The sequence below is a fragment of the Babylonia areolata genome, chromosome 35, assembly GCF_041734735.1.
Source record: "Babylonia areolata isolate BAREFJ2019XMU chromosome 35, ASM4173473v1, whole genome shotgun sequence".
Taxonomy (NCBI): Eukaryota; Metazoa; Mollusca; class Gastropoda; order Neogastropoda; family Buccinidae; genus Babylonia; species Babylonia areolata.
The window spans coordinates 18008917-18021442 of NC_134910.1; the positions used below are offsets into that span (position 1 = coordinate 18008917).

The window sequence follows — 12526 nt, forward strand, 5'->3', positions numbered from 1 at the left end:
AGCCTATAGTTCAAAACACTGGTTGGGGTTTTACGTTTCATTGTCACCTTCATCCACAGATACCATCAGAGAACCGGGAGAACATTGTGCTTTGGCACTTCTGGTAGATCTGCTAATAATGTTTTGGTAATTCTTTTGGCAGATCTGCTAATAATGTTTTGGTAATTCTTTTGGTAGATCTGATAACAATAATTATTTAGATAGCATAGGTGCAATTATTGATCCTTGAGGCAAATCCATTTCAAGTGGTCTTGGACTTGAATATGTGCTTTCTACTCCTATTTCTATTTCTCTGTTTGATAGAAAGTACTTGATATGATTGTACATATGACCAGTTGTACCAATCTTTTTAATCTTGCACAGAAGTCGACTATGCCACACACACACACACACACACACACGCCCGCAACAGCCAGTAAAAACAGAAGTGGACGAGACTCTAACTAGAAGAGACTGCCAATGCCACAGAGCAGCTGAAGAGTGATCAGGCAGCAGGTGTAGATGGAATTCCTCCACAATTTGGAAACATGGGGGCCCCGCCTTACACACCAAACTCCACGAGTTCTTCACCCGCTGCAGGAAGATAGCAAACTATTATACAGGACCCAGCAAAGCTGAAAAATCTGACTGCTCCAACTACTGGATGATAACTCTACTTTCTACCACTGGAAGCACTCCTGAACATACTGATGCCTACCATCACAGGACACATCACAGAGAGCCAGTGTAGCTTCAGAGCCAACAGAAGCACCACTGACATGGTGTTTGTTCTCAGGCAGCCCCAAGAGAAAAGCAGGGAACATAACAGAGGACTTTACATGACGTTTGTTGACCTCACCATAGCGTTTGACACTGCCAGCAGAAAAGGTCTATGGCAAATCATGGAATGACAGGATGTCCTCCGCAATTCCTCAGCTTGGTAATCCAGCTACATGGAAATCAGCATGGCCAAGTCCGATACAGCAACGACCTTTCTTTTTCCCCACAGTGAATGGAATAAAGCAAGGTTGCGTCCTCATGCCAAGTCTTTTCATCGTCTTTCTCAGCATGATGCTCATCAGAGCCACATAAGTCCTTGACAACGCAATGGTGGCAGTCTGTTTTAACCTAAGGCACGTACAGGCCCAAACCGAGGCTCTGGGGCTTAGGTCCGCTCTTTGACTGCCCTCGTTGCGTACACAAAGTCAGGTCCACAGTTCATAACATCCTTCTTTGCATAGGCTTCGAGCCCTTCGGACTGGAAGTCAGACAAAAGTCACATCACCATCTGTGAAACAAAGCTGGACAGTCCATCAGTTCAGCTACATGGGGTGCACTATATCGTCAGACGCCAAAATCGACAAAGAAATCAATAGCAAATTTGCAAGGGCACAAAGCGCTTTGGGCAGACTATACAGTCACGTCTGGAACGACAAGCATCAGAAGAAAGGCACAAAGATCAGCGTGTACTGAGCCGTTGTTCTGACCACCCTGCTCTGTGGCTTGGATTCACGGGTCACTTATCGTCATCACCCGCGACTTCTTGAACGTTTCCAGCAACTCTGCCTCCACACCATCCTCAACATCAGCTGGAGCGACTTTGTCGCAAAAACCAAAGTCCTCCAACAAGCGGAGGTCACCAGCATCGAGGCCATGCTGTTGGAGACGTAACTGTGACGTGCTAGGATTGTCTCTAGGATGGAGGACCACCACCTTCCCAAGACTGTGCTGTATGGGAAACACTCCACTGGCCACCGTGAGAAAGGAGCGCCCAGATATCCCTGAGCGCCTGTCACGCCATGCGACCTGAGGACACACAATCTGCCAAGCTGTCACCTCTCACCAGCAGGACACACCATCTGCCAAGCTGTCACCTCTCACCAGGAGGACACACCATCTGCCAAGCTGTCACCTCTCACCAGGAGGACATACCATCTGCCAAGCTGTCACCTCTCACCAAGACACACAATTGCTAAGCTGTCACCTCTCACCAGGACATACCATCTGCCAAGCTGTCACCTCTCACCAAGACACACCATCTGCCAAGCTGTCACCTCTCACCAAGACACACCATCTGCCAAGCTGTCACCTCTCACCAGGACATACCATTGCTAAGCTGTCACCTCTCACCAAGACACACCATCTGCCAAGCTGTCACCTCTCACCAAGACACACCATCTGCCAAGCTGTCACCTCTCACCAAGACACACCATCTGCTAAGCTGTCACCTCTCACCAAGACACACCATTGCCAAGCTGTCACCTCTCACCAGGACACACCATCTGCCAAGCTGTCACCTCTCACCAGGACATACCATTGCTAAGCTGTCACCTCTCACCAAGACACACCATCTGCTAAGCTGTCACCTCTCACCAAGACACACCATTGCCAAGCTGTCACCTCTCACCAAGACACACCATCTGCTAAGCTGTCACCTCTCACCAAGACACACCATTGCCAAGCTGTCACCTCTCACCAAGACACACCATCTGCTAAGCTGTCACCTCTCACCAAGACACACCATTGCCAAGCTGTCACCTCTCACCAAGACACACCATCTGCTAAGCTGTCACCTCTCACCAAGACACACCATTGCCAAGCTGTCACCTCTCACCAGGAAGACACACGGAGATCCTGCTGAGAGGAAAGAAGGAAAAGAAAAATGGCAAAGGAGGAAAATGACGTCACGTGACAGCAACCCATGTAGGACTAACTTTTCCTTACAGCCGCTGCGGACGGACCTGCCTGTCCGGACCTGGCCTGGTCAGCCACCCGCCAGCCTGCGGCAGACGTGGACATCCCCTACCTGAATCCCAAAGTCACGCTAAGGTAGGGTGCGCCAAGTGACAGCAATATGAACTCACAGCAACTGACAGAAAATGACAACATTGTGTCCAAAGCACACTGACAACAGCGTAAACAGACGAAATATAGTGGTGGCGAGAACATGCAACGGTAACAACATTATGTAGCCAACACATGTGACGTTTATCAAGACGCGTTCTCTTTTCTTTAACAAGAAAAAGGAAAAGGAACACACACACACACACACACACACAGCACGGTCACTGTACGAATAGCCACTCAAGCATGCAAATCGCGATGTTTTCCTTCACACACGTGTACACACACACACACACGCACACACACACACACACAAATATGACTGTCAACGGCAAGAGGAGACAGCCGTCAGTGAGACCGTTTCTTCCCGTATCTCAACTTGATGACTGACATTGCACCCACACTCCAGCCCACTTCACCAACACCTGTACCATCACCAAGTGTCCTATCATCAGTGTTTCAAATCATGACATGGAATATGCAAGGTTTAATGCAAAAGTTGAAACTCCCATCATTTAAATTTTAATGTATTTGCTTTCTCAGAAGTGAGGTTGTGTAAACTGAGTGACATCGAAAATGCTTTCCCAGATTTTCATGTGTTCTACTCCCCACGGACCCAAAGGCGAAAGGGTGGTGTTGCTGTTTGTGTGCACAGGTCTGTTGTATGTCATGTTGAACAGCTGCTGGATTCAGTGGAGGACTGTCTTTTTCTGAAAATTGGTAAGTCCGTTGCTAATTGTTCGTTTGACATTCTTGCAGCGTTTGTTTATATTGCCCCTTAACGTTCAGTTGTGTATGGCAAAGACAGTCATGACGGTACTGAACAGTTAGAAAACTGCATGACAGAAGTAATGAGCCGATATCCTGATCTGCCATGGTTACTGTGTGGTGATTTTTATGCACGGACTGCGATCTGTCTGATGCGGACATTGTTGATGAACACAGACATGCACAGCCATTACAGGGTCTAGAAGACTTAATAGAGAATACTCCACTAACGGAACGTAAATCCAAAGATAGTAGTACAAATAGTTTTGGCCACAAACTTATTGAATTGTGCAGGGGGTATGATTTGTTTATTGTAAATGGGAGATCGAAAGGGGACAGTGAAGGAAAAATTACATGTGTAGCAAACCGAGGCAAAAGTGTTGTTGATTATTTTATTTGTTCAAAAATGTTGTTTCACACAGTTGCCGAAATGTATGTTGCAAACAGGTGTGAATCAGACCACTTCCCTATTGTTCTTTCACTGGATAACCAAACTGATAACACTACTGATACTGATTTTGTAGACTATACACTAGAAGAGGAAAACAGATTTATTTGGAAAGATAGGTATGCTCAAACATTTATTAATTATATTCGAGAAAATGAAGAGATTGAACTGAATAATTTTCTGACTGCACTTCACACTGATACGGACACTGGGTCAGCGTGCCTCGTCTCGTTCCTTCAAAACGCAGCTGCCGAAATGAGGTCAACACAGAAAGTGCAAGATTCTCGTGCACAGCCACCGTGGCGGGACGTGGAATGTGAGCGAGCAAAACAAAATAAATACATGCAGCTGAACGCGTTCAGGCGGTCTAACGCAAATGAGGAGCTTATTAAACATCTTGACATGAAAAAAGAGTTTAAAGAATTATGTAAACATGAGCAGGAAAACTACAACGAACGTGTCTTAGAGTTAAATGCCGCCTGTAATGATAAAAATTCTAGAGTGTTTCGGCAAAAGGTTAACTCTCTCCATACGAACGGCGAAAGAGACGACGTTAACAGCGTTTCAGCCCAATTACCATCATCAAAATATTGCAAGCGGAACGCTCTTATACTGAAGAGGTGAATGTTGACAAAGAATACCACAATTATGACGACGGAAGCTAAAGGTTGGGTCATTCAGACACCCACTGGACATCCGAGGGGTCTGTGTAGAGGAGAAGAGAGGACTGGCCGTACTGAGTGAGTTAAAGATTTGACCGCAAGTAAATGGACTCATTCCAATTGGATCTCCCCATATGCATGGTTTGAACACTTTAAGAGTTTGTTAAACATAGAACAGTTGACAGATGACACGGAGTTTAATCAAGAAGTTGAAGATAGTCTTAGTAATCATGTGTGTGAAACATGTGCCGAATTTTTGAGTGCAAAACTAGATGGAGATATTTCACAGTCTGAAATTTGCAACGCTATTCATGCATTGAAAAATGGAAAAGCAGCCGGTCCATATGGTCTGCTATCTGATTTTTTCCTCCACATTGAAGACACACTTGTTAAATTTCTGCATCCCTTGTTCAACAGTGTTTTTGACAGTGGGGAGTACCCACAGAGCTGGTCCAAAGCTATCATTTTCCCCTTACATAAAAAAGGCAGTACAAGAAAAGCCGATAATTACAGAGGGATTTCACTATTGGGTATAATCAGCAAGTTATACAGTACAGTAATTAATAATAGACTAAAGATCTTCTGTGTGAAGAAAATGATATTATCCCAGAAGCACAAGCAGGTTTTCGTAAAGGTTACAGTACAACAGACAACATATTCTCATTGCAGTCAGTGGTTCAGAAATACCTTACAAAACAGGGCGGCCGCTTTTACACACTATTTGTAGACTTTTCAAAGGCATTTGATAGTGTAGACAGACAAAAACTGTTACAGTGAAGTCCGGCTGTAGTGATAGACCCATGTAGTGATAGTCCGGCTGTAGTAATAGAATTTCTGGGTCCCGGTCCCAGTTGTTCATGTTCTTTGTTAACTTAGTCCGGTTGTAGTGATATTTTTTCAGGCCGGATATAGTGATAGTCCGCTTGTAGTGATACTATTTTCAAGTCCCGGGGAAGCTTAAGTCCGGCTGTAGTGATAATGTTCGAGAGTAATCTCCCTTTACCAAAATGGCGAGCAAACGCCAGCAACGCAATGTGCTTACCCTGAAGCGGAAGATTGATCTCTTGAAAGACATTGAAACAAAACAACGTACACAGACGGAAATAGCGAAGAAGTACAAGGTTGCACAGTCAACAGTATGCACTATTGTGAAAAATGGTGAACAATTAAAGCAGAAGTTTTATAGTGGTGAGACGAGTGCGAAGAGGAAGCGCGAGAGATGCCCTGGGGAACCGAAAGTAGACAGTGCACTGTTGGATTGGTTTCGAATGGCAAGGGCCAACAACATGCCAGTCAATGGCTCTGTGTTGCGGTTGAAGGCAGAACAGTTTGCCAAGGAAATTGGGTTGAGTGACTGGACATGTTCCGAAAGTTGGGTTAAGCGCTTCACTGCTCGACACGGCATGACGTTCAGAAAAATCAGCGGTGAGAGAAACAGCGTTGATGAGTGTGCCACAGATAGTTGGGTCAGTGATGTCCTTTTGCCTCTTCTAAGCGAGTATGATGAAAATGACATTTTCAACATGGACGAAAGTGGACTTTTTTGGCGCCTGCTGCCAGACCGCACATTTGAATTCAAAGCAGAAAAATGTCATGGGGGGAAGTTATCCAAAGAAAGAGTCACAATAGCGATGTGCTGCAACATGACAGGGACTGAAAAACGTCCTCTGCTGGTCATTGGAAAATTCCGTTGCCCTCGCTGCTTTAAAGGGATAAAGAATTTACCAGTGACATATGAAGCCAGCCCACGCACGCACGCACACACACACACACACACACACACACACACACACCGGCTGTTGAACTGCTAGGACGGGGGTAGGTTAACACAGGACATTTGCAAGCCTGACAAAGACGACAGAAGAAACGTCACAAAACGAAATCAATAGTGGTTCCAAAATCACCTTATTACTGCCTTGAAGCTAGTTTACCAAATGTGCCGCCGCATGTAGCAATAAAAGCTTTGAAGATATCACTACAACTACAAGCGATTGGCCGGATGTAGTGATAAAACCTACAAAAATATCACTATAACCGGACGTCCGGATGTAGTGATAAAACCTACAAAAATATCACTATAACCGGACATCCGGATGTAGTAATAGTCCGGATGTAGTGATAAAAAAATTTGGTCCCGAGGGCTATCACTACATCCGGACTTCACTGTATATCTCTTGCTACAAAAAACAGGGATACATGGGAACATGTTCAAAACACTTGAGGGCATGTACAAAAGGGTCAAGGCAGCAGTCAGAGTTGGGAACAACATTGCAGAATATTTTGATTGCATGTCAGGGGTTAGACAAGGCTGTGTATTAAGCCCTTTGTTATTTTCCATCTTTCTGTTTGAGTTAGAAGCTGACCTGGCAACATGTGGAGCAAGAGGCATTGACATTTTTGCTGATCTACTTGGAATCTTTTTGTTGATGTATGCAGATGATATCGTTCTGGTCTCTGATTCTGTGTCAGACCTTCAAAAGAAAATTGTTTGGGAAATTATTGCAAGAAGTGTGGGTTGGTAGTCAATATGGACAAAACCAAAATAGTTGTGTTTAAAAATGGTGGTTTCATCAAAACATGTGAGAAATGGTACTACTCTGGTAAGCAGGTTCAAGTTGAACCTTGTTACAACTATCTCGGCGTTGTACTGTCTGCAACATTAAACTGGACAAGATGTGTAGAAAACTTATCTGGTAAGGCTATGAGAGCATTAGCAGGGATCAGGAAACTATATTTTAAACTTCAAGGGATTCCAGTTACTACTCTTTTCAAAATCTTTGATACAAAAGTAAAACCAATTCTGCTATACGGTTCAGAGATCTGGGGGTTTCAGAAATATGATGCTATTGAAAAAGTACATATCAAAATTTGTAAGCTGGTTTTGGGAGTTGGGAGGGATGTCAAAAACAATATTGTTCTTGGAGAATGTGGCAGATTTCCAGTCTACATTGATACATATGTTCGTGTTCTGAAATACTGGTGCAGACTTCTTTCTATGCCTGATAACAGATACCCTAAACAATGTTATCAACTGTTGCAAATGCATGATCAATCTGGTAGACGCAACTGGGCAACACGAGTAAGAACACTGCTGTGCACATATGGTTTTGGGTATGTGTGGGAAATGCAAGATCCTGGGAACGTTTCATGTTTTTTTTAATCTCTGTTTAGACACAGACTGAGGGACTCATTCTGTCAAGAATGGCATGACTCACTCTCATCTTACCCTGATTATTGTGTATATCATCCAGAAATAGGGAGAGCTGGCTATGTAGGTCAGCTGGGTGCACGTGAACATCATCTTGCGTTGTGTTTACTGAGGTGCAATCGGCTACCCCTGAACAGTATGTCCTATGCCACAAAACAGTTCTATGATCCTTTCTGCAAACAATGTGATGGTCAGTGTATTGAAGATTTGTGTCATTTCATGTTGATATGTCCTCGGTATGCTGCTCTTCGTAAACGGTTCTTACCCCTTTATTATTATCGATTTCCATCAGATTTTAAAGTACAGTTACTGTGTACCAACCGGTCAGCTAAACTGACATTTAAAGTAGCAGTATACATTAATGAATGTTTGAAACTTAGAAAATGAAAGTAAACTTACATTACAACTAATATAAAATACACTTATGTGTTGTCACATGGAACCAGGCGTGTCTTTTGACGTGCACATGATTTTAGCAGTAAAAACTTCTTTTTCACTCACTTCATATCTTTTGCTATCTTCAAGCATTTCTCCTGCAATAGATGGCCTGCAATAACCGAATAAACCATTATTATTGTTACACACAAATATATATGATATATATATATATATATCGGGTGTCCCCCAAAAAGTGAACCGCTTTTTGACAAGTATTTTCTCAGTGATAGAGAAACTGAATTCATTGAAAATATTCACACAGTAACCTCAGGGTATCTTCAACAAGTCTGCAAAATATCTAGAAGTTTGCACGCAGATTATGCGAGTATTGTCAAATTCAAAACAGCGTGTCAAAAAATCCGATATCGGAGGAAAACTCACTTCAGTTTATGCTCAATGTGGCCTCCGTTTTCCTCCACGACAAAACGAAGCGGTTTCTTCCAAGCAGAAATGCTTTTACGTATTTCTTCTATTGATACCTCCTCCCATGATATAATTATCCTGTCCTTTAACGCCTGTTCGGTCAATTTGTCTCTCACTCCCCGGTAAACTTTCTCCTTCAGAGAGTCCCATACGGCATAATCTTTGATGAATTCTGGTGTAGCCTCCTCCAGATGGGCCTGGGTTACCCTTCTTGTGTGTGAAGGAGCCCCATCTTGCTGAAACACGAATTGTTTCTGGAATAAAGACGCCTACAATCCGGGAGAAGATTGTCATCCAATAACTGAATGTAGCTTTCACTATTAACCTTGGCTCTATCAGTGTCAATAAAATGTTTGTTTTTCCTTTCCAGGATACTCCAGCTGAAACCATTATCTTTTTTGAAAATTTAGAAGTCTGAAGACAGAGGCGAGGTGGCTGAATTTCTTGTTTCCGTTTCCAATAAACATGATCGTTTTGGTGAGTTTTAGCTATCTCTAACGTAAAGTCTGTCTCGTCTGTGAAACGGATCCTTTTCACATCAGTGGCCGATCAGCGGTCATTCAAGTTACGGCAGCGAGTTTTTCTTTTCCCTCTAACATGTTGGTCCTTCCTTGATACCTGTATCCTCTTGAAGGGCTTCAGCTCCAGTTCTTTCACCATTCTTTGCACGGAAGATTTGCTCACTCGTAAATCGCTTGCAACTTCTCTAAGAGATTTGTGGGTCCCTGGGTTCTCTTCCTAGGATTGAATCAGTTCCTCAACACGGTCCTTGTTCTCCTCGGAACATGCAGTCTTGGATCTCCCACTGCAAATTTTACGTGCTACTGACCATGTAGTGCATATTTTAGCGATACGTCAATTTACAGTGACATGACCCGACCCTTGCCTGGAAATTCCTTTACGATCCTTCTTCCACCCCAGCCTTTCTCCTTGAAACAGTTTTCAATGGTAACCTTATCACTTTCACTCAAAGGCATGGTTGATCCCTCCAAATTGAAACTTTTTTTCTTTTTTTTAAATTAAAAATTTTTTTTTTTTATAGGTTTGCCCGGACTTTCTTGGGTCGACCACCGTTTTATTTTGTATATAAATTACACAATCAACTAAACAACATGGAAATAATCAAACCAATACTTGGCACTCCATAATAACTGTGTCATAGTAATCAGTAGCATTTATGGAATAAGTACAACTTTTTTTCTTTTTTCTTTTTTTTAATAAACATTTTTTATTCAAGTTTAACATTTAATGAATGCATATATACATACAGGCGGACATACAAAAATTGTATTTGTAATTATTAATAATATTATTTGTTATTATACATTATTTAAACTATAAAGCAGGAAAACAACAACATAACATTGTTTTTATACAGAAAAAACAACAACACACAAATAAAGTCATATGCACTGCCAAATTGAAACTTTGGACAGAACTGATTTTGGATACAGACGACGACGACGACAACAACAACAACAACAACAACAAAAATCAATAGACTTGATACACAGACAGGCTATTTTTAGACTGACACTGATTGACAGGTGCCAACAACTGGCAGCTGGCATGAATATGATGAAGGTCACATTGCACAGCTCTGATATTGGATTTTTAGACATGCTGTTTTGAATTTTACAATACTCGAATAGTTTACGTCCGAACTTTTAGATATGTTGCAGACTCGTGGATAATACCCTAAGGTTACTTTGTGAAAAGTTTCAATTCGGTTTCTCTGTCACTGAGAAAATACTTGTCAAAAAGCGGTTCACTTTTTTGGAACACCCGATAAGTATACACACACACACACACACACACACACACAAAACCGTCATCGTCACATTCGTGTTTGACTTGGGGCAGGCGGCACATTATGTAAAAAATAAAAGAGGGGTGTTGAAAAGGATATGTATTTTGTCATGTTTTTTTGTGGGGGTTGTTATTGTTGTTTTATATATATATATATATGACGGGTGGTTGCGTCGTGCTGTGCTGGGTTTGGGTTTTTGTTATATCCTGCTGAGTGTGTGTGTGTGCAGAATGTTTCGCTGGAGCTGTGATTTGTGTGAGTGAAGGTGTGTATGCCATCTAACTATCTGCTGCAGGTGACAGGTGAGGGAGTGAAGGTGTGTGTGCCATCTGACTATCTGCTGCAGGTGAAAGGTGAGGTTCTCTCTGCGGGTACAAGGTGTTTGTTTTTTCAGGGTTGTTTATTCTTCTTCGTAGTCTTCCTGTTCTTCGTCTCACATTTGTTGTTGTTCAGTCCAGAGGTGGCCCTGTTTGGTCTGCTGTGCAAAACCAACAAAACATAAAGATTGTTGTTGTTGTTTGTTCTTGTTGTTCTTCTTTTTTGTCAAGTCATCGTTGTTGCCTTCGTTTTATTGTTATTCTTCTTGATCGCCGTAGTTGTCGGCGTCGTCTCGTCGTCGTTGTTTATTTTATAGTTATCTTTTTTTTCTTCTTTTTTTCTTTTTTTAATCATTACTTGTTTTAAGAATCAGATGTTTGTTGTTGTTATTGCTGTTGTTGTTGTTCATATTGTTGTTCTGTTATTTTATTTTCAGACTATTCGCTGCCATGTCATGCTGAATGAGAGTGGAATGACCATGAGATCAAAAGCTTGCAACCAAATAAAAGTGTGTGTGTTTGTGTGTGTGCGCGCGCGCGCCTGTGCGTGCGTGCGTGTGTGTGTGTGTGTGTGTGTGTGTGTGTGTATGTGAGTGTGCGTGAGCGCGCGCGCGCGCACCTACGTATGTTTTATTGTGATAATTGTTCTTTCCATTATCTTGTTATTATCAGTGAAATATTCAAGTATGTTCTCATCTATTTCTTTTCTTTCTCTCTTTTAACTATCATTTATTTATTTATCTACTTATTTATTTATCTCTCTTTTGACTATCAATTATTTGTTTATCTGTGTTATATATATATATATATATATATATATGTATTATTTATTTATCTGTTGATTTAATTAATTTATTTATCTATTTATCTATCTATTTATTCATTATATTTACTATTTATTTATTTATCTATTTATTTATTTACATATGTAGGCCTATCTATCTCTTTATATGTTTATTTCATTCTTTGTTTTCTCTTTTATATTGTTGTTGAATGGGTAGAATTGTAAAATGGCCTTACACGTTAAAAATTCAACCAACCAAGATTCAATAACCAATCAGTCAATCAACCTTCTTCTGCAGCTGTGTTCTTGTAACGTTGTTTTTGCTGCTGCTGTTACTGTTGTTGTTGTTCTTGCTACTGCTGTTTGTTTTTGTCGTTGCTGTTGTTGTTGCTGCTACTGTTGTTGTTGACACTGCTTTTGTTGTAGTTGCTGTTGTTGTTGTTGCTGCTACTGTTGTTGTTGACACTGTTTTTGTTGTAGTAGCTGCTGCTCTCGTCGTCGTTGTTGTTTCGTTGTTACTGCTGTCTATTTTAGTGATGACATTTACCTGTGTGAGCATTCGTCAGGTATATCACACCAGTTGAATTTGGAATACGCAGCAGTTACAACAACAGCAACAACATCATCATCATAATAACAACAGCAAACAACAGCAACAGCAGCAACAACAAACACTGAAACAGTAGCAACAGCAGCAGCAGCAATAACGACTTCTACAAAAACAACAACAGTAATAACAGCAGCAACAGCAACAACAGCAGCAGCAGCAGCAACAACAAGAAGAACGGTAATAACAGCAACAAGTACAACAACAAACAATAACAATGACACATAGCAACAACAAC

General features: G+C 41.7%; 1 protein-coding gene across 2 annotated transcripts in view; it reads left to right on the forward strand.

Moving 5' to 3' along the window:
- Nucleotides 1-2692: 2692 nt before the first annotated feature.
- Nucleotides 2693-12526, forward strand: part of LOC143277877 (sodium-coupled monocarboxylate transporter 1-like) — a 98548-nt gene continuing 88714 nt past the window's right edge. The window contains exons 1-2 of one of the 2 annotated variants that reach the window (XM_076582827.1): nucleotides 2693-2808; nucleotides 10876-10933. The gene's annotated coding sequence lies outside the window, so the exon portion shown is untranslated. Of the gene's footprint in view, nucleotides 2809-3253; nucleotides 3544-10875; nucleotides 10934-12526 lie in introns of those variants that run through there. The other variant, XM_076582826.1, reaches the window with a different exon arrangement.